The 20,620-nt window shown below is 38.9% G+C and overlaps 1 non-coding gene across 1 annotated transcript; it reads left to right on the top strand.

Annotated features, from left to right (window-relative positions):
• The first annotated feature begins 9,313 nt into the window (after positions 1 to 9,313).
• On the top strand, positions 9,314 to 9,417 carry LOC118152535 (U6 spliceosomal RNA). Its single transcript, XR_004741291.2, has one exon. It is a non-coding gene; the product is annotated as a U6 spliceosomal RNA (small nuclear RNA).
• The last annotated feature ends 11,203 nt before the right edge of the window (positions 9,418 to 20,620 follow it).

The following is a 20,620-nucleotide window of genomic DNA, read 5'->3' as shown; positions in this document are numbered from 1 at the left end:
ATACTTTTGCTGGGAATATGCAGAAAAGGCCCACAGAAATCTGGCCATGCAGATCCAACGTTTCTGTCAACTTCAATAGAGTCTGTTTATTGTCTTAGTCACAGTAATTATGGAACAACAGCTTTTAACAATTCCAGTGGAAGAGGTGTCTTGTTTTGGTCTTTTAGTTTCTGCCTGTTTCTTCACTGATAAGAAAGACAAATTAGGTTTACAATTAAGCCAGACCTCTACTTCATTTGGAAAGGTCACATATCCCAGCCAAACCAAGGACCTGATGTTTAATTACAGAGCTGAGAAGCCAAAGGGCTTGCCACTCTTGTTTGCAACTCTGAAATTTACAGCTAACATTGGTGCAATGCCACAGTTAGTATAACTGTAGAAATATGTTGCCTTTTTGTGTGGCCTTAACACTACACCCTCATATTCTCCATTAGGGTAGAGTCCAGGTATGTTTAAAATGCAAACACACAGCAATCCTGCAAGATCTGCACATGTACCCCAGAACTTAAAGTAACATTTTAGAAAAAGACCTGAAAAAAAAATTCAAACACACATAATGTGTAGTTGTTTTGCTGGGTCAATGAATCAAGCACTGAAATTAAATTTTCTTGCCAGAAGTGCCTCCATTAATGATCTGAATGACCCCAGCTTCTCTCCCTTCTCCCATCCTTTGTCAACTCTCTACTCACAACAACAAGCCAAGCATCAGCAAAATCCTAAAATCTTAACTTCTCTCTCTAAAAGGGGTCAGCTTATACAGGCAAGCAAAGGCCTTCCTTTTTTTTTTACATGTTATACAGTGGCTTGTGAACATCTGCTATGGTTCAAATGTTTGTCCCCTCCAAAATCATATTGAAATGTGGTTGCATTGTGGTGGTGGGAACTTTGCGAGGAGATTGGGCTATGAGAGCTCCCCTCATGGTGGAATTAATGCTGCTATAAAAGGCCAGGTTTGCCCCTTTTGCCTTCATTTCTTTCTGCCTTCTGCCATGTAAGAACACAGCAAGAATGCCCTCATCAGATGCTGGTACCTTAACCTTGGACTTCCCAGGCTCCCAAGCTGTGAGAAAATATACGTCCACTCATTACAAATTATCCAGCATATGGTATTCCATGATAGCAGCACAAAACAGACTAAAACAACATCCTATATACAAAAACTCTAGTGTATGCTCATTAAGCTAGAAAATCTTGAATATTTATCCCAAATAAACAAAGTACAAAGGATGGGAAGAGGAAAGAGGGAGAAAGAAGGAAGAAAAAGAGACTGAGGAGAAATAGGCAGAGGAGGAAGAAAAGGACAAGGAAGGACTAGCCAGTCAGCCTCTGATAAGCCAAATGGAATAGTGTCCTGTTTCTTCCCCTCTTCTCCAAGTTAATTCCTCACCGTTTCCTCTTAGCTCTGAGTATAATTATCACTGCCATAGGGAAACCTTCCCTGACCTTTCCACCCAGGTCAAATCTTTCATTACAAGTTGCCTTGACACTGTATACCTTTCTTTTTTTGCATTTGGCCTAGTGATGATTTCAATTTTTTACCATTTGATTCATGTTTCCCTCCCCAAATAAACTGTAAGTTTCTCCAAGGCAACAACCATCTCTGGTTTTTCTCATCATTGTATGTCCTGTTCCTAGCACACATGTTCCATAGAGAAAAAATTCAATTAGCATTCACTGGATGAATCTGCTGAATAATCAGTAAAAGCATATGTGGGAATTGAAGCACAGAAAAACACTTTTGATCCTCTCCTGAGAGGTACTGTCCCTAGCTTAGTGGTCCTAAAGTATTTTGATTGTAACACCCTTTACACTCTCAAAACTATTGAAGATCACATGAATGTTTATAGCAGCTTCTGTTTACAACTGCAAAAACTTGTAAGCATTCAAGATATCCTTCAGTAGGTGAGGGATAAGTAAACTGTGATACAGCCATGTAATAAAGTATTATTCAATGATAAAAAGAGATGAGTCATGGAGCCATGAAAAGATAGAGGAAACTTAAATGCATATTTCTATGTTAAAGAAGCCAATCAAAAAGACTACTTACTGTATGATTCCAACTATGCAACATCTGGAAAAGACAAAACTATAGAGACTGTAAAAAGATTAGTGTTTGCCAGGGGGTTAGGGGAAGAGAGGAATAAATAGGAAGAACGCACGGAATTTTTAGGGGAGTGAAACTATTTTGTACAATACCATAATGGTGGATACATGTCATTACATGTTTGTAAAAATGCATACAATGTACAACACGAAAAGCAAACTCTAATGTAAATTATGTGCTTTACCGGATAATGTATCAGTGCTGTTCCATTGATTGTAACAAACGTGTCATACTGATGTTGACTGCAGGAGAGGCTGAGATGAGGGTGATGGGGAATATACAGGAAGTCTCTATACTTTCTACTCAATTTTTCTGGAAGACAAAAACTAATCTTAAAAATAATTTATATTAACTTTTTTCAAAAAGCCTATTGAAGATCTACAAAGTTCATGTGAGTTAGATCTATTGATGTTTGCCAGATTACAAACTACAATGAGAAATTTTAAAAAATATTTATTTTTAATTTATTTAACAAACCAATGAACCCACTACACGTTAACATTAAAATGCGTTTTATTAAATGTAATTATATTGGAGGCATTCACTTCCAGCCAAGATGAAGTAACAAAGATCAGATTTACCATCCCACATGAGGGCTTTTTTTTAAAAAAAGAAAAGGGACAGATAAAAGATATATATAAAACAATAGCTCTTGAGACATTAGACATAAGACAACAAAAAACAGTAAAACAATCCCCAAGAGAAGAGAAACAAATGAAGTGAGCCCTATACTTGCATCAGCTTACTATCATGGTCAGCTAACTTTTTTCATAGAGAGCCAGATAGCATATACTTTAGTCTTTCTGGGCTACATAAAGAGTCTAGGTAATGGAGCAAGGACTAAAACGTCCATGTATAGAGTGTCTCTGAATTGAGGAGATGGAGCTGGGAGTTTAGGTAAACCAAGGTTCACAGGGAAAAGTACTGTAGGGCAGTAGTCCCCATCATTTCTGCCACCGGGGACCAGTTTTGTGGAAGACTATTTTCCCACGAAGAGGGGTTTGGGTCGGGGGTGGGTTTTGGATGTGCAGTTCACAAGAGGCTGCATGCTGCTGTGAGACTCTAATGCTGCTGCTGCTGATCTGACAGCAGGCAGAGCTCAGATGGTAATATTTGCTCACCCACCCCTCCCCTCCTGCTGTGTGACCCAGCTCCTAAGAGGTCATGGATGAGCACCAGTCTGGGTACCAGGGGTTCTGGGCCTCTGCAGAGGACAGAGTAGCATGGGAAGTAAACTTCAGAGATCTTTCAGAGGCATTTTCAAGTATTCAGATGAATACTGAGGAGCTGTGTGTGTGAGTAAACTATCCAAGGCTAGGGGAAGAAAGAATTGAAAGCATTAGAGGAGGACAGCGCCCAGTGCTCACATAGGACCTGGATTAGCACCTCATTTCAACAACCAGAGCAGAAAACTGTATGATTTATGGGGCCCTGGATTGGGCACTAAGAAGGGCCTTGCCTCAATAATGGGGAAAATAATGCTAGACAAAATGCTGTTCTGATCCGGCTAAACAAATCTTAAATGCAAGACCCCAAAGAATCAAACTGTTGCTAAGCAACTTCTCTGCATTCCAAAACAAAGATCAAGAATATTTATAGGAATATAGAACTGGTGACTCCCTACAGGGCAAAATCCACACTATGTGGCATATAATAGAGAATTACCTGGAATACAACAAAGCAGGAACCTATAACACACAATAAGAAAAACCAACTAATTTACATTAACCTGGAAATGACAGGATGATAGAATTTGTACAAAAGCATTGGCAACAGAAGCCAAAATAGTCAAATGAGACCTAATCAAACTCCACAGCTTCTGCACAGCAAAAGAAACAGTCATTAGAGTGAATCGGCAACCAACAGAATGGGAAAAAGTTTTTGCAGTTTACCCATCTGAAAAAGGGCTGATATCCAGAATTTACAAAGAATTAAAACAGATTTGCAAGAAAAAAACAAACAAACCCATTCAAAAGTGGGCAAAGGATATGAACAGACACTTTACATAAGAAGACATACATGAGGCCAACAAACATATGAAAAAATGCTCATAATCACTGGTCATCAAAGAAATGTAAATCAAAACTGCATTGAGATACCATCTCACGCCAGTTAGAATGGCCATCATTAAAAAATCTGGAGACAACAGATGCTGGAGAGGATGTGGAGAAATAGGAAGACTTTCACACTGCTGGTGGGAGTGTAAATTAGTTCAACCATTGTGGAAGACAGTGTGGCGATTCCTCAAGGACCTAGAAATAGAAATTCCATTTGACCCAGCAATCCCATTACTGGGTATATATCCAAAGGACTATAAATCATTCTACTATAAGGACACATGCACACGAATGTTCATTGCAGCACTGTTTACAATAGCAAAGATTTGGAATCAACCCAAATGCCCATCAATGATAGACTGGACAGGGAAAATGTGGCACATATACACCATGGAATATTATGCAGCCATCAAAAACAATGAGTTTGTACCCTTTGTAGGGACATGGATGAACCTGGAGAACATCATTCTCAGCAAACTGACACAAGAACAGAAAATGACATACCGCATGTTCTCACTCATAGGCAGGTGTTGAACAATGGAATATGTGGACACAAAGAGGGGAGCACTACACACTGGGGTCTGTTGGGGGGAATAGGGGCGGGACAGTGGGGGATGGGGAGTTGGGGAGAGATAGCATGGGGAGAAATGCCAGATATAGGTGAAGGGGAGGAAGGCAGCAAATCACACTGCCACGTGTGTACCTATGCAACTATCTTGCATGTTCTTCACAGGTACCCCAAAACCTAAAATACAATAAAAAAAAAGAATTTGTACAAAAGGATACTAAAAATTTTCCAAATATGAAAACTACAAACCCACAGATCCAATAAGTTCAATGAATATCAAGCACAAGAAACATGAAGAAAACTACACCAAGATATCATAATCAAAGAACTAAAAGCCACTGATGAAGAGAAAACATTTAAGAAAAAACACCCAGGAAAAAGGACACATTATTTATAGAAGAACAAGGTAAAGATGTCTCATCAGAGACAATGCAACCTAGAAGATAATGGAGCAATATCTTGAATATATGGGAAGAGTAAATCTAGAATTCTTTGCCTAATAAAAATATCCTTTAATGAAGAAGGTAAAATAAAACTTTTTCAAGCATACAAAAGCTGGAAGAATTTTTCACTAGCAGACTTGCACTATAAAAAATTTTAAGAAATTCTCCTTTAAGCAGAAGAAGAAGAATACCAGATGGATACTTGGATCCTCACCAAATAAATAAATGATACCAGAAATTCTAACTAGGTAGTCAATTTTTTTATTATTTAAATCTTTAAAGTTAAAGAGATAATTGAAATTTAAAGCAAAATTAATATGAGCACATTGCGGGATTTATGTAAATTGTAGAAGTGAATTGTATGACAATAGCAGGGAAGCCTGACACTGCACATCGAGTGGTATTAAAGGTAGACTATCTTGTTAAAGATGAAACTCAAAAGCAACCATTTAAACAATGCAAGAAAGAATTAGAGTTAATGAGAAAGAAAGAAAGATACAATGAAATCATAACAAATCCTCAATTCATCTAAAAGCCATCAAAAGGAAGAAAATGAAAGAAAATTAGAACAAATTAAAAGCAAATCACAAGATGATAGATCTAAATGAAACTATATCGATGATCACATTTCGTATAAATAAACACCCCAATCAGAAGCAGAGGTTTTCAGATTAGAAAAAAACAAATGAACAAGATCCAATCCTATGCTGTCGAAAAGAAATCTGCTTTAACTGTAAAGATACAATAGATCAAAAGTAAACACTGGAGAAGGACATAAGTTGACAGTACTCAAAAGAAAGTAGGACTGAGGATCAGTATTAGATGGATAGATTTCAGACTAAGAATATTATCAGGGATAAAAAAATTATTTCATAATGATAAAGGGGTCAGTTGATCAAAAAGATGAATATTAATCCTAAGTAATTATGTATTAATAAAAGAGTTCCAAAATATATGAAACCAAAACTAACAGAACTGAAAGGCAAAATAGACAAACCTACAATCATGATCAGAAATTTTAACATTCCTATTTTAATAATTAGTAGAACAAGTAAGAGATAATCAGAAAGGATAAAGAAGATTTGAACAACATTAGTAATCCACTCACCCTAATTGATACAGAACACTCCAGCCAATTGTAAAATGCTTATACTTTTTCATGTATACATGGAACGTTTACCAAGATGAATTATATTTTGACCCATAACATAAATCTAAGTTTTAAATGACTTATGGCATACAAATATATTCTCCAAACACAAAAATAAGTTAAATTAGAAATTAATAAAAGTATCTAGAAATTCCTAAAGATTTTGGATATTAAATAACATATTTCAAAATAATCCATGGGTCAAAGAAAAAATCAAAGGGGAAATGAGAAAACATTTTGAACCAAATGAAAGTGAATGTACACGTATCAAAATTTTGGGGTTACCACTAAACCATTCTTTAAAAGGAAACTTGTGCATTAAGAAGAAACATAATTAAATAACCTTAACTTTCACCTTAAGGGAAAAAAATTGCGAACTAAACCAAAGCAGCAAAAGAAAGAAAATATAGTTCTTAATTCACACTGGTTCAATTGAACAACTTTTCGATTTTACAGTGGTGCAAAAGTGATATGCTTTTAGTAGGAACCATACTTGCAGTACTTATACGACCATTCCATTTTTCACTTTCAGTAGAATTTTCAATAAAGTACATGAGCTATTCAACACTTTATTATAAAATAGGCTGTGTGCTAGATGATTTTGCTCAGCTGTAGGCTCTATAAGTGTTCTGAGCATGTTTACAGTAGGCTAGGCTAAGCCAGGATGTTCAGAAGGTTGGGTATACTTAATGCATTTTCAACTTATGGTATTTTCAGTTTATGATGGGCTTATCAGAATGTAATCCCATTGTAAGTCTAGGAACACCTTTATTAAAGATCAGAACAAATATCAACAAACTGGAAAATGATGTCACTTCAAATGGGTGGAGAAGAAAACTCCAAAAGTGTGTTCCTCATAAAAGTCACACATAAATTGGCAAAACTGTCAGAATTAGTTTTGTCAGAACTCTGAATACTAATACAAAATTTACAGTAATCAGATGAATGCCTAATCAAATTAAAACAGAAAAACCTACCTCTCCAAAAGGGAGTTTTGCTGTGCTTTCATTTACTTCCGCCCCCATCTTCTCCTCTCTAGCTCTGCAGCCTCCCACACAATGTGGGGAGAAAGCAATAGCCCACATTACCAAGCTAGGTTCTTAATATGAAGGAAGCAGAACAAGCCTCATTCTTAAAGAACTGTAGTTGTTTGTTTTGACTTGTCTATGTCTCCCAGAATAAGTGGTTCAAGGGGCTTGTCTTTATTTCACTTAACTTGAAATTCTCCCAGAGCTAAGTCTACTCAGAGGGCATTAGTAGAAAATATTCCAAGGCAAATGTATGAGCTGCTGCCACCTGGGGCAAGGGATAAGAGTTGGGGCAAACCACTAACTATCCTGGCAGGAAAAGCCAGGGAATAAGATGCCTTGGGAAATAAGGGCTTTGAAAAGGTAGCATATATTTCTGGGAATTTAGAAGGCAACACTCATGCCCAAGAATGATGCATTATCAGAAAATGCCTGAGAACCTAACCTCTCATATATGACTGACCTGGAGATTCTGTGCAAGCCAGAAGTGAATGAAGGCAAAGGCAGAGCTGTAAACTGCCTGGCTGAGGAAGGTCTCTTCCAAAACACATACATAGCCCATCTGCGAATGCCAGGAGATTTTCGTTGTTGTTGTTATTTAAGGCATTTAAGGAAGTTTCTGTCAAATCACTACCTGACAACTAAGCTAACAGAATGGAGATTTCAGTGGCTAGATACGACAAAGAATAGACTTTACAAAATTTGTTCACAAAAGTCACTAACAAACAAGTGACAAAAACCGCAACAAGCAACAATGAAAGAGAAAGAGAAAGAAAGAAAGAAAAAGAAAGGAAGAAAGAGGGAAAGGGAGGAAGGAAAGAAGGAAAGGAGGGAGGGAGGGAGGGAGGGAGGGAGGGAGGGAGGGAGGGAGGGAGGGAGGGAGGGAGAAAGGAAGGCATCAGACTCCCTGATTTCAAAATATATTATGAGGCGATAGTAACCAAAACAGCATAGTATTGGTATAAAAATATAGACATATTGACCAATGGAGCAAAATGGGGAACCCAGAAATAAGCCCACTTATTAACAGCCACCTGATTTTTGACAAAGGTGCTAAGAAGATACACTGGGGGAAAAACATTCTGTTCAATAAACAATATTGGGAAAACTAGTATTCACTTGAATAAGAACGAAACTGGATCCCCATTTCTCACCACATATAAAAATAAGTCAAGATAGATTAAAGACTTAGATGGAAAATAGGAAACTAGAAAACCACGAGAAGAAAACATAGGGAAACACTTCAGGACATTGGTCTAGGCAAAAGTTCTATGGCTAAGCTCTCAAAAGCACAGAAAACTAAAACTATATAAAACAAAAATAGATAAATAATATTCCCACCCAATTCTCATCTTGAATTCCTACATGATGTGGGAGGGACCTGATGGGAGGTAACTTGATCACGGGGACAGGTATTTCACCTGGTGTTCTTGTGGTGACAGGTGGGTCTCACGAGATCTGATAGTATAATAAGAACAGTTTCCCTGCACAAGCTTCTTTTTCTTTGCCTGCTACCATCCATATAAGATGTTACTTGTTCCTCCTTACCTCTTGCCACGATTGTGAGGCTTCCCCAGCCACATGGAAATGTAAGTCCATATTAAACCTCTTTCTTTCATAAATTTTCTAGTCTTGGGTATGTCCTTATCAGCAGTGTGAAAACAGAAAAAATACAAATACAAACTAAAAAGCTTCTGCACAGCAAAGGAAACAATCAACAGAGGGAAGAGACAATCTGTTGAACGGGAGAAAATATTTGCAAACTATTCATTCAACAAGGGACTAATATCCAGAATATGCAAGGAACCCAAACAATTTAACAATTTTAAAAATCGCATTAAAAAGCGGACAAAAGACATGAATAGACAGCTCTCAAAAGAAGACATACAAATGGCATACAGCATATTTTTAAAATGTTCAGCATCACTAGTCATCGGGGAAACACAAATCAAAATCACAATGACTGCTAGCTTCAGCAGCACATACACTAAAATTGGAATGACACAGAGATTAGCATGGCCCCTTCAGAAGGATAACATGCAAATTCATGAAGCACTCACAACCACAATGAGATATCATATTACTCCAGTTAGAATAGCTATTGTTCTAAAAATTATATAACAGAATCTGATGAGGATTTGCAGAAAAGGGAACTCATACTATGTTGGTGGGAATGTAAATCAGTATAACCACAATGTAAAACAGTATGGAGATTTCTCAAAAAACTAAAAATAAAACTACCACTTGATTCAGCAATCTCACTATTTGGTATCTACCCAGAGGAAAAGAAAACAGTATGTGAAAGGGATACCTGCACTCGCATGCTTATCACAGCGCTATTCACAATAGCAAAGCTATGGAATCATCCTAAACGTCCATCAACTGATGAATAAATGAAGAAAGTGATATGTATGTATGTATGCAATGCAATGCTACTTGGCCACAAAAAAGAATGAAATTATGTTATTATCAGCAATATGGATGGAACTGGAGGTCATGATGTTCAGTGAAATAACCCACACACCAACAGACAAATATCACATGTTCTCACTCATGTGTGGGAGCTAAAAACTTGATCTCCTAAAGATAGAAGAGCAGAATGATAGACACTTGAAGCTGGGAAGGTTGCGTGCATGGGAAGGGAAATGAAGAGAGGTAAGTTAAGAGGTACAAACATATAGTTAGATAAAAGGTATAAGTTCTGTTGTTCAACAGCGGAGTAGAGTATCTACAGTTAACAACCGTGTATTGTATATTTCAAAGTAGCCAGAAGAGAGAACTTGAATTCCCAACACCTAGAAATGATAAATACTTGAAGTGATGAACACCTCAAATACCTGACTTGATCATTACACATTCCATGCTTGTAACAAAATATAAATGTACTCCATAAATATGTAAAATATTATGTATCAATTGTTCTTAAATGCCAACTTAAAATGGATAAAATATTTGAACAAACACTTCAACAAAACGTATACAGAGGGCAAAGAGACACATGAAAATATGCTCAACATTATTAGTCATGGGGACAAGTGTCACTCCATTTTAGATGCTAATCCACCATTTGACTCCTGACTAACCCCAAGTCCAGGAATGCCTCCAAGATGTCTAGTTGACATATTACCCCTTACACAGAAACACCTAGTTACTGGAGTTCACCTCTCCTCCAGAACAACTCTTGATATTGTTGCATGGATCATAGGCTGTGAGGCCCACAGCATTCTTTCAGTTCACCATTATTTCCAGAGCTCATAGACTTTCTCCCCAGTATAAAAGTGCTGGGTCTGGAGGGTATGGTGTGGAGATCTACCTGTCTGGCAGCCACCTAAGATCAGGCTTCTGCCTGCAAGTTCCCTGATAAATCGCCTTTTACCAACAAACTAGATTTGTCTGTGTCATTCTTTGGCTCCTGCATTTGGGGGCCACATTGCATATGTGGCCCTTTTATGGAATTTAGTAATTCAATTAGATGTTAATAAGATGTCAATACAATCTCAAAGGAGAGGTTCAGAGAGAGCAAGATCAATGTGTACCGAGGAGGCTTGGAGGTGTACTGTTTTATGTGTGTGCTCCATAAACAGACTGGATGAAATGAAGAAAATAAAAGATGTCAATATACACCTCTTGGAATGGCCAAGTGTTTGTGATGATGTGGAGGAAACTGAACCTTCATACATTGCTGATGGGAGTGTAAAATGGTACTACTTTGGAAGACTGTTTACAGTTTCTTAAAATGTTAAACATATGCCTAGCATATGGCCCAGGCATTTCTCTCCTAGGTATTTACAAAGAAAAAGGAAAGAATATACCTGTACAAAGATTTATACACCAATGTTCATAGCCACGTTACTTATAATAGCCAAAACCAGAAAACAACTCAAATGTCCATCATTAGGTGAAGGGAGACATAAATTATACTATAGCCACACAATGGAAGAGTACCCAGCAATAAAAATGAAGGAGCTTTTGATACAGGCAAAACCATGGGTAAGTCTCAAAGTAATTATGCTGCGAGAAAAGCCACACAAAAAGTATACATAGACTGTGATTCCATTTATATAAAGTCCTAGAAAATGAAAACTAAAATAGACTGACAGAAGATCAGTAATTTCCTAGAAATCAGGGAATCAGGAAGGGGAGAGAGGTAGGATGAAAAGGGGGCACACGGTCACTTTTGGGGGTAGCAGCTATGTTCATAATCTTGATTGAGGTGGTTATTTCATAGATGTATTCACATGTCAAAATTGATTAAATTGTTTATGTTAAGTATATGTTGTTTACTATGTTTTAATTATAACTTATTGAAGCCATTTAAAGAAACATCTATGTTTTCCTAAATAAATTAGTGAGAAAAGTGTCACTGCTTGATATTTTTGCACATGTGCTTTATGTCATACTTAATAAAAGGCAGCTGGATTCTCGTTATCTGCTTGCTACATTCAATATGTTACATTATGTTGTTTTAGTTTAAATATATAAAGAAAATCCATCTTCACACAAGTATGTAGTTGGACAGGGACAGATGTTTTAATAGCTTTTTTAGATAATTGTGGATACTCTTTTTTGATACCACACCAGAGCTTGACAAGTGGTCGTGTCCTAAAGTTGAGTTGCAGTATAGAATCTGACACAACAGGCTTTCCATGCTCTCTCATGTTAAAATCCATTGGTCCATTATATAATTGAAATGAATCTTTTTCCATGTACAGCATTATAAAAGCACGGTCATTTGGCAAATATTGGTTTGCTGAGTTATACAGATCTTCCAAATGTTGATACATAATGTTGTATATGTGTACACATATATATATATGTACACACACACACAATATGTATGTAAATAATATACTACTGATCTGATCAAAAAAAGTCACCAAGTATTGGAAAGCTATCAAACTTACTGTGGTGAACACGAGTTTTCCAAGATTCTAGTTGTCACTTGAAAATTCAAATTTTATAATTGGCAACAAATGCTGGCAGCTATTTTTCTTAAAATGACAGCTTCACTTTATTCATTTTCTAGAAAAGTCTGCCAAATATTCAAATCTAAAAATCACAATTTCTTTGTCAGTGCTATGGTCTAAACGTTTGTATCCCTCCAAAATTCATATGTTGACACCCAATCACCAATGTGATAATATTAGCAGATGGGGCCTTCAGGAGGTGATTAGATCGTGAGAGAAATGCCTTCATGAATGAAATTGTGCCCTTATAAAAGAGGCCCCAGAGAGCTGCCTTGTGCTCTTTCACCATGTAAGGATGCAGCAAGAAGGCATCATTCTATGAACTAGCAAATGGGCCCTCCCCAGACACTGAATCTGCAGCCTCTTGATCTGACACACCTGCCTCCAGAACCATAAGAAATAGATTTCCATTGTTTCTAAACTGCCCAGTTTATGGCATCTTGTTATAGCAGTCGGAACAGACTAAGATAGTCATTCAAAACAAAAAGTGGTTTTCCCTAAAGAAAGTGACAAGTTCGGCTTGCGGTTCAGTCTCACAAGAGCTTTTCTTTGAAAGAGCCATTAGGCTTTGGAATACAGCAAATGTGTTTTATGCATACTTACCATTTCATAACACCACATATTAAAGTTATTGATTAAAGGGTTCAGATTTAATATAGTTATTTTTACATCAAGAACTTTTTTTTGCTCTTGCTGCCCAGGCTGGTGTGCAATGGAACAATCTTGGATCACTACAACCTCCACTTCCCAGGTTCAAACGATTCTCCTGATTCAACCTCCCAAGTAGCTGGGATTACAGGCATGTGCCACCATACCCGGCTAATGTTGTACTTTTAGTAGAGTTGGGGTTTCTCCATATTGGCCAGGCTAGTTTCAAATTCCCGACCTCAGGTGATCCATCCACCTCAGGCTCCCAAAGTGCTGGGATTACAGGCATGAGCCACCACACTCAGCCATCAAGAACATTCTTAACTGAAACCAGTAAGATTTTTATATAAGCACATGGTGAATTAGGCATTGGGCACAATGCCTCATAGTTCAGTGTGATGCCAGTGCTTTCATTTGTGTTATGTTATCAGCAGTTTTACCCACCACTGTATGTGAACTATCAGTTCAAAGATCAACACAGTGGAAAAGGGTGTCTGGCATCCCTTGGTGCATGAACCATACTTCAGGGACGGTGGCCCTAGCCTGAAAGCACAACCCCTTGTGCATGACTCAAGTTATCCTGACAAGTTATCTAATCCCAAGAGATCAGAATGTGTCCGTAATAAGACCAGCCACACTTGCGAGTCCTATGTCATTCATTTCACGAGCATTTGCTGAGTGGTTTCTCCGGGTCAGGTCCAATTCTAGGTGCTGGACATTAGGGGGTATGATGGTTAATTTTATGTGTCAACTTGTCTAGAGCACAAGGTGCCCAAACATTTGGCTGAACATCATTTCTGCGTGTGTCTGTGGGTGTTTCCAGAGGAGATTAGCATTTGAATCTGTGGAGCTGGTAAAGCAGATTGCCCTCCCCAATGTGAGTGAGCATCATTCAATCTGTCGAGGGTTTGAATAAAATCAAAGGTGGTAGAAGGGAGAATTCTCTTTCTCTCTGCCTGGCTTCTTGAGGTAGGACATCAGGTTTCTTCTATCTTTGGACTGGAACTTACACCATCGGCATGCCTGGTTCTCAGGACTTTGGACTTTGACTAGAACTTCCACTACTGGTTCTTCTGGTTCTCAGGTCTTTAGACTCTGGTTTTCAGGTCTGTAGACTAGAACTACATCACTGACTTACCTGGGTCACCATCTTGGAGATGGCAGATCATGGGACTTTTCAGCCTCCATAATCACATAAGCCAGCTCCTTAAAATAAATCTCCTGTGTACTTATCTGTCTATCTATCTATCATATTGTTTCTGTTTCTCTGGACAAGCCTGCCTAATATGGGGCTAAGAAAAGAAGCATAAACATCAATGCAGAGGCTATTCCATAACCCCAAGCACCAGACCAGAACAGGATGTGCAGAAGAGGTGAGAAGTCATCAGATGTGCTACCGACGTATATGAGAGACAAGTGGCATTGAACTCCAAGATTTGGGCCTGTACAACTCTAAAAATCAGATTGCCGCTTACTGAGATGGGGAATCCTATCAAAGGAAAAGGTTTGAATGGTCAGGAAGATCAGGAGCTATGGTTTCGGACGTCTTGTGTGTGAGATATTTTGCTCTTCCCCTCCCTATTCACTTTGCAACTGTAGAGGCGCTTTATGTGCTGTGGCACCATGGCCAGTTACACAATCACTCAATCTAGGCAGCTGGAGAGGACTCCACTCTCAAGGGGATCCCATGCTTAGTTTAATGCTCTGCTGTTGCTGTCTTAAAATTCTTGATAATTTTATCTTCAAACTTGTGTTTTGTCAGTGAAATCCAATGGGACACTGGAGCATGCACGTGAGCAGCCAAGATGCAGCAGGCAGCAACACACACACTCACTCACCTAGAGGCAGCTCTGGTTCTGAGCAATTGGCTTTGCAGCCTGGAGCCCATGCATATGTCTCAGGGCAGTCTAGACTGCCAGACCCCAAAGTAGCCAGGCAGGACCTGGCAACACTGGCAGCTGGAACAACAGTGGCAGAAGCAACAGCAGCAATGGCAGCAGTGGACACAGTCAAGGGAGAAAGAAGGGGCTCTGTGTGGGAGCAACAGTGAGATCTTTGGTGGGAGGCTTGCTTGCCCATCCTTCTCCAGAGCCCACCTCTGCAACATGGGACAAATATTAATTTTCTGGACTAAGTACCGGGATCAAATTGCTGGCTCCCAAGCAATGACCTTTGTCAGCAAATTGTAACAAAATAGAAGCATATACGTGGACATTGCGATAAAATATCATGGAGTTGCTGTAATTCTTCATAAAATCTTTAGTTTTGAACACTGATGGAGTGTTGCAAAGCAAATATATGCAAGCTTAGAAACCAAAATTAAATATAAACATTACCACATTTGACAGAAAAAGCACTGTTTTCATCCAAAGCTTTGGACTAACCAGTTATTAATGAAGAAGATAATTTTAAAATAATGTTTTTCTTGTATTGAAAACACATCATAGAGTGAATAAATGGGGGATTTAAATTCTGCATCTTAAACTGCCTCCACAAGAATTTGAAGCAAGAATTGTCAGAGGAAACATTAAAAGGTTACCGTATGGATTTTCTTTCTTTTTTTCTTTTTTTGAGACGGAGTTTCGCTCTTGTTACCCAGGCTGGAGTGCAACGGCGTAATCTCGGTTCACTGTAACCTCCGCCTCCTGGGTTCAGGCAATTCTCCTGCGTTAGCCTCCTGAGTAGCTGGGATTACAGGCACATGTCACCATGCCCAGCTAATTTTTTGTATTTTTAATAGAGACGGGGTTTCACCATGTTGACCAGGATGGTCTCGGTCTCTTGACCTCATGATCCACCCTCCTCGGCCTCCCAAAGTGCTGGGATTACAGGCATGAGCCACCGCGCCCGGCCGCATTTTCAATTAAAATTAAATTTGAACTTAGATGAAACTGATTTGTATGAAGAGTTCAATCTTTTTAGAAAAATTGTTCTGAAAGTATCATCAGTTCTAGATGTACTAAGATTTATATTTTGAAATAACTTATTAATATGTATCCTAATATTGTCACAAATGGCAAAATAATCTTAACAGCTCTAGAAACAGTGTGTCAACAGAAAGATACTTTGCAAAACTAAAAATGTTCCCAAATTATTTATAATCTTGCATTTGCCAAGAGTAACTGACATCACTTTCAATTAGAGCAATTAAAAATGAAGTTATTAAATGTATACATTTTGATGAAATAACAAATTAATTTGCAGGGAAGTGAACCAGAATAATCTTATGAACAATAAAGATTTTATATTAGTTATTATTATGTGTTACATTACATAAAAATTACACCTTTTCAGAATTTGCAAGTTATATTGTTATTCATGTATCATTCTTATACCTTTTATAGGTAATGAAATATTACATTTTATAGATAATAAAATATTTTTAACAGAGAAAGCTTTTTCTTTTAGTAACTTTAACAGCACTTTCCCCCCATTTTTTTTTTTTAAAAAAGCCTCTACCTGACACTGTGGCAAAGAAGCCTGACAACCTTAGGTGGTCTCAGTGTACTCTAACCAGCAGCATACATCAGATTCTCCATGTTGTCCTCAAACCAACAATGCTTTGACCTGATCAGGACGTTCCCAACAGATGCCTGCCTAAATTAACAATGAGTCATGCACATTCACAGGGGCATCCTGGCTTCTTTTATTGTCAATGACAGGCACATTCAGAAACTACTTTTTAAGGGCACTGATTTGAGTATGGAGACTAAAAGTAACAAACCAATTATTACACATAATTTATTTAACTATGAACCATATTCTTCTCAGAGGATGGAAATCTTTTCCACATGAAAGTAATTTTACTCAAGATCATTATTAAATGTCATTTCCTGGGGTCAAAGTATAAGGAAGAAACTTATTCATAAGACTTATGGGTTCTAGTTGGACTCTCATACAGAGTCTATATAAGAGTCTGACTTGTCTGGATACATCTGCAAATAGGTGAGGTGGGTTTGCTGACCACTGGCTATAGAACTGAGGACCTCGAGAGAGCACTCATCTGGGGGAAGAAGATGCCAGATGAAACATGCTTGGCTCAACAAAACATCTGCAGCACCTGCAAAGTGAGGGCTGGGGAAGGGCGGTTCTGTTTAGAGCATGATGATTTTAACTCTGCTCCTTTTCTGTGTAGCCCCATTTCTGGGTCCTGAGGTTAAAGAGAGCAAAGGAAAAGCTATAAAAGCTATTCAACTAAACTGTACAATTGGAGCACAAGCTGCATTACAATAAGATAATTCTAACAGAATGTGGCACAAAGGAAATGCAGACAACCACATAGTGAGAGACGGGGATGGGGTATGGGTGTCTATGCACTTTCACCCATCTTCAGTCCATTCTACAACCAGCAGCTAAAGGAGTCTTTAAAAAAACGATCAAACACACTTGGGCTAGATCCTCTTAGATTGCTCTAAGGAGAACATGGTTTCTCCGTGATAAGATCTTGGGGATGGATACCAAGCTTAAGCCAAAAACATGTCCCTAAATTGCTATGAACAAGACAACAAGGAATTTTTTTTTTCTAGAAAAGATGGAGAAGAAAAGTGAAGAAATGAAGGCTCTATCCCAAATCATCAGTAGAGTCCAGGACACAAAGAATATTTGGTATAAAGGCACCATGGTTATGGATGAAGCTGGTGTCCAGGATACAGAGGAGGCCAGAAAAACCTAAGTCCCTGGAATTTGGAGGAAGGGCTTGGAAGATGCTGGACTTGCACACACCAGGGAAAGGGGCTGTTCAAATAAATCTCTGGATCTCAAGGAACAGGGAGTTGCTGGCTGACAGCTGAGCTACAGTTGAGTGGAATGAATAAGAGAGTGGATGAATGAGTGAGTAAATGAACAAACGAATGAATGAATGAATGTAAGGGCTGAAGGCATCAGGTACGGTGAAGCTAGACTGTAGGATGTTAGCACTGTACATTCTTCAGTACTTATAGAATAGATTAGGGGAATGATGTTTGAGTGTCAGAGACTCTAAAGTCTATTTGACTAAAAATACATTTTGATAATACATCTAGCCATTTTAGCCCTAGACTTCTAGTTGCTATGGGCCTAAAATCTTGAGGTCACCCTTGCCTCCTCTACTTCCAAGCTGTCAGTAGATCCTCATGATTCATCTACAAAACCTAGCTGGAATCCAACCACTTCTTACTCATCCACTGTTACCATCCCAGTCCAAGCCATCATCTCTTACCTAGATTACTGCAGTAGCCTCTTTGCTGAGCTTCCACTCTTTCCCCACTTTGAATTACTACCCACCCTATCATCAGGTCAAGTGGCTTTTCTGCTAAAACCTTCAATGGTCTGTCATTTCACTCATATCAAAGCCCAGTGCTTATGATGTTCTATAAAGACTGACATCGTTGCCTACCCCAGCCCTGCCTGCTGTCTCACCCCAGCTCTGCGGCTGTTTCCTGCTTCTGACATACCAGCTCCTTGCTTTCTGCATGTAACTCAGGACATTTGCACTAGGAAGCCCTCTGCCTGGAACACGCTTCCCCCAAATACCTCATGGCTTGCTTCCTCACTCTCTTCAAGACGCTACCCAAATGTCACTTTTTCAGTGACATCTTTCCTGACCACCCCAGACAACTGCACAGCTGCCCACCAACTGGGGCACTTCCTAGATCCCTTCTCTACCTTATTTTTCTCCATAATGTATGTCACCAACTGACAAAAGATGTATTCCACTTCATGGCTTTATGTATTGTCTGTCTCTGTCTGATAGACCGAAAGCTCTATGGGGGCAGGGACTTTTGTCTATTTTTTCTGAAGTGTATCTCTGACTCCATTAAGGGGTGCCTGATCCTATAGTAGGTGCTCAGTAAGTAAATAAATGCATTGATCATTCTAACTCTGATTCGAAGTCCTTGCTCCTTGTGAACCTCCACTTATTACTGTAATGTTTGGAGCAAATGTCTTAACCCCAGTTCTATTCAGGCAGTTGTCAGTTGCATGAGAAGTAAACTGTGCCTGGAAATGCAGAGTCCACCATCAGAAGCCCTAGAGGCATTACTAGGGCAACAAACATTATGTTTTATGCAGTGTACTGGTTCTGCAACTGTTTCCTCCCATCATTCATAAATTTGCTGCAGAGATTGGCAGAAAACAAATTGGCTCAGGCTACATGGCAGTTAGAGTTACAGGGGGTCTTTGATAAGTTCTCCTAAGAAGTCCAATGACCCAGTCCGACAACCAGCAGGACTCTGGCAGAATCCCCAGAATTCTAGGATGTCTCAGCACAAGAAACACTCATTCTCCTTTTCTAGGACTGCTGATTAGCCATTTCCCACAGAAAAGCCCCTCTTTGTAAACAACCACCACTGCAATGCCAATACCAGTCCAATACCCCTGCATTGTTTGGGACATTTATGTTCATCACCTATATTCCAGTTTTGAGATTAAAACAATGGTATCTTGGATTGTGCTGTGCCTCTGTCCATACAACCTAATGATTAAGTTGCATTTTCATAATGCTTTGTGTAAGAACAGTTGTTGCTGGGGGACATTCTACAGTGCAGAAGCTAACCTTGCCTGCCCAGTCTGGGTTCTAATGTTAGGTAAAAACAAACAAACAAACAAACCCAAAGCCCAGAGAATCTTCTTTCCTCTAACTCACCAAAACCATAGATAGTTTAGAAGAAGTCTTACTACCTTGACAGGACAGATTTCATAACCTATTTTAGGCTGAATTGTGCCCCCACCCCAAATTCATAGGTTGAAGTCCTAACCTACAATACATGAGCATATGATCTTATTTAGAAATAGGGCTTTTAAAGAGGTAATTACATTAAATGAAATCAATAGAGTGGGACCCTATGTTAGGAAAATCAGATATCCACATGCGGAAGAATGAACCTGAGCCCATATCTCTCACCATATACAAAAATTAACTCAAGATAGATTAAAGACGTAAATGTCAGACCTGAAACTATAAAAATCCTATAAGAAACGCTTAGGAAAAACTCTTCTGGACATTGGCCTAGGCTAAGAATTTACGACTAAGATCCCAAAGCTAATGCAACAAAACAAAAATAGACAAATGGGACGAAATGAAAGTAAAAAGCTTCTGTACCACAGAAGAAATAATCAGCAGAGTAAACAGACAACCTACAGAATATTTGCCAATGGTGCATTTCACAGAGGATTAATAGCCAGAATCTACAAGGGACTCAAACAACTCAGCAAGGAAAAACAAGTAATTCTGGTAAAACGTGAGCAAAGGGAGCGGATGGGGTGGCTCGTACCTGTAATCCAAGCTCTTTGGAAGGCCAAGGCAGGCAGATTACAAGATCAGGAGATCATGACCATTCTGGCTAGCATGTTGAAACCCAGTTGCTACTAAAAATACAAAAAAAAAATTAGCCGAGCACGGTGGCAGGTGCCTGTAGCCCCAGCTACTCAGGAAACTGAGGCAGGAGAATGGTTTGAACCTAGAGGCTTCAGTGAGCCGAGATCGTGCCACTGCACTCCAGCCTGGGTGACAGAATGAGACTCTGTCTCAAAAAAAAGGGGGAAGGACTTCTGCCAAGATGGCTCTGTAGGAATAGGGCAAGTGATCTCCACATTTCCAACCGAGGTACCAGGTTCATCTCAATGGGAATGGTTGGACAGTGAGCGTAGCCCAAGGAGGGCTAACCAAGGCACAGTGT

This window comes from Callithrix jacchus, chromosome 3 (genome assembly GCF_049354715.1).
Source record: "Callithrix jacchus isolate 240 chromosome 3, calJac240_pri, whole genome shotgun sequence".
In the NCBI taxonomy this organism is placed as follows: Eukaryota; Metazoa; Chordata; class Mammalia; order Primates; family Cebidae; genus Callithrix; species Callithrix jacchus.
The sequence above is the reverse complement of the archived record's forward strand: the minus strand, read 5'-3'. Positions and strand labels throughout refer to the sequence as shown.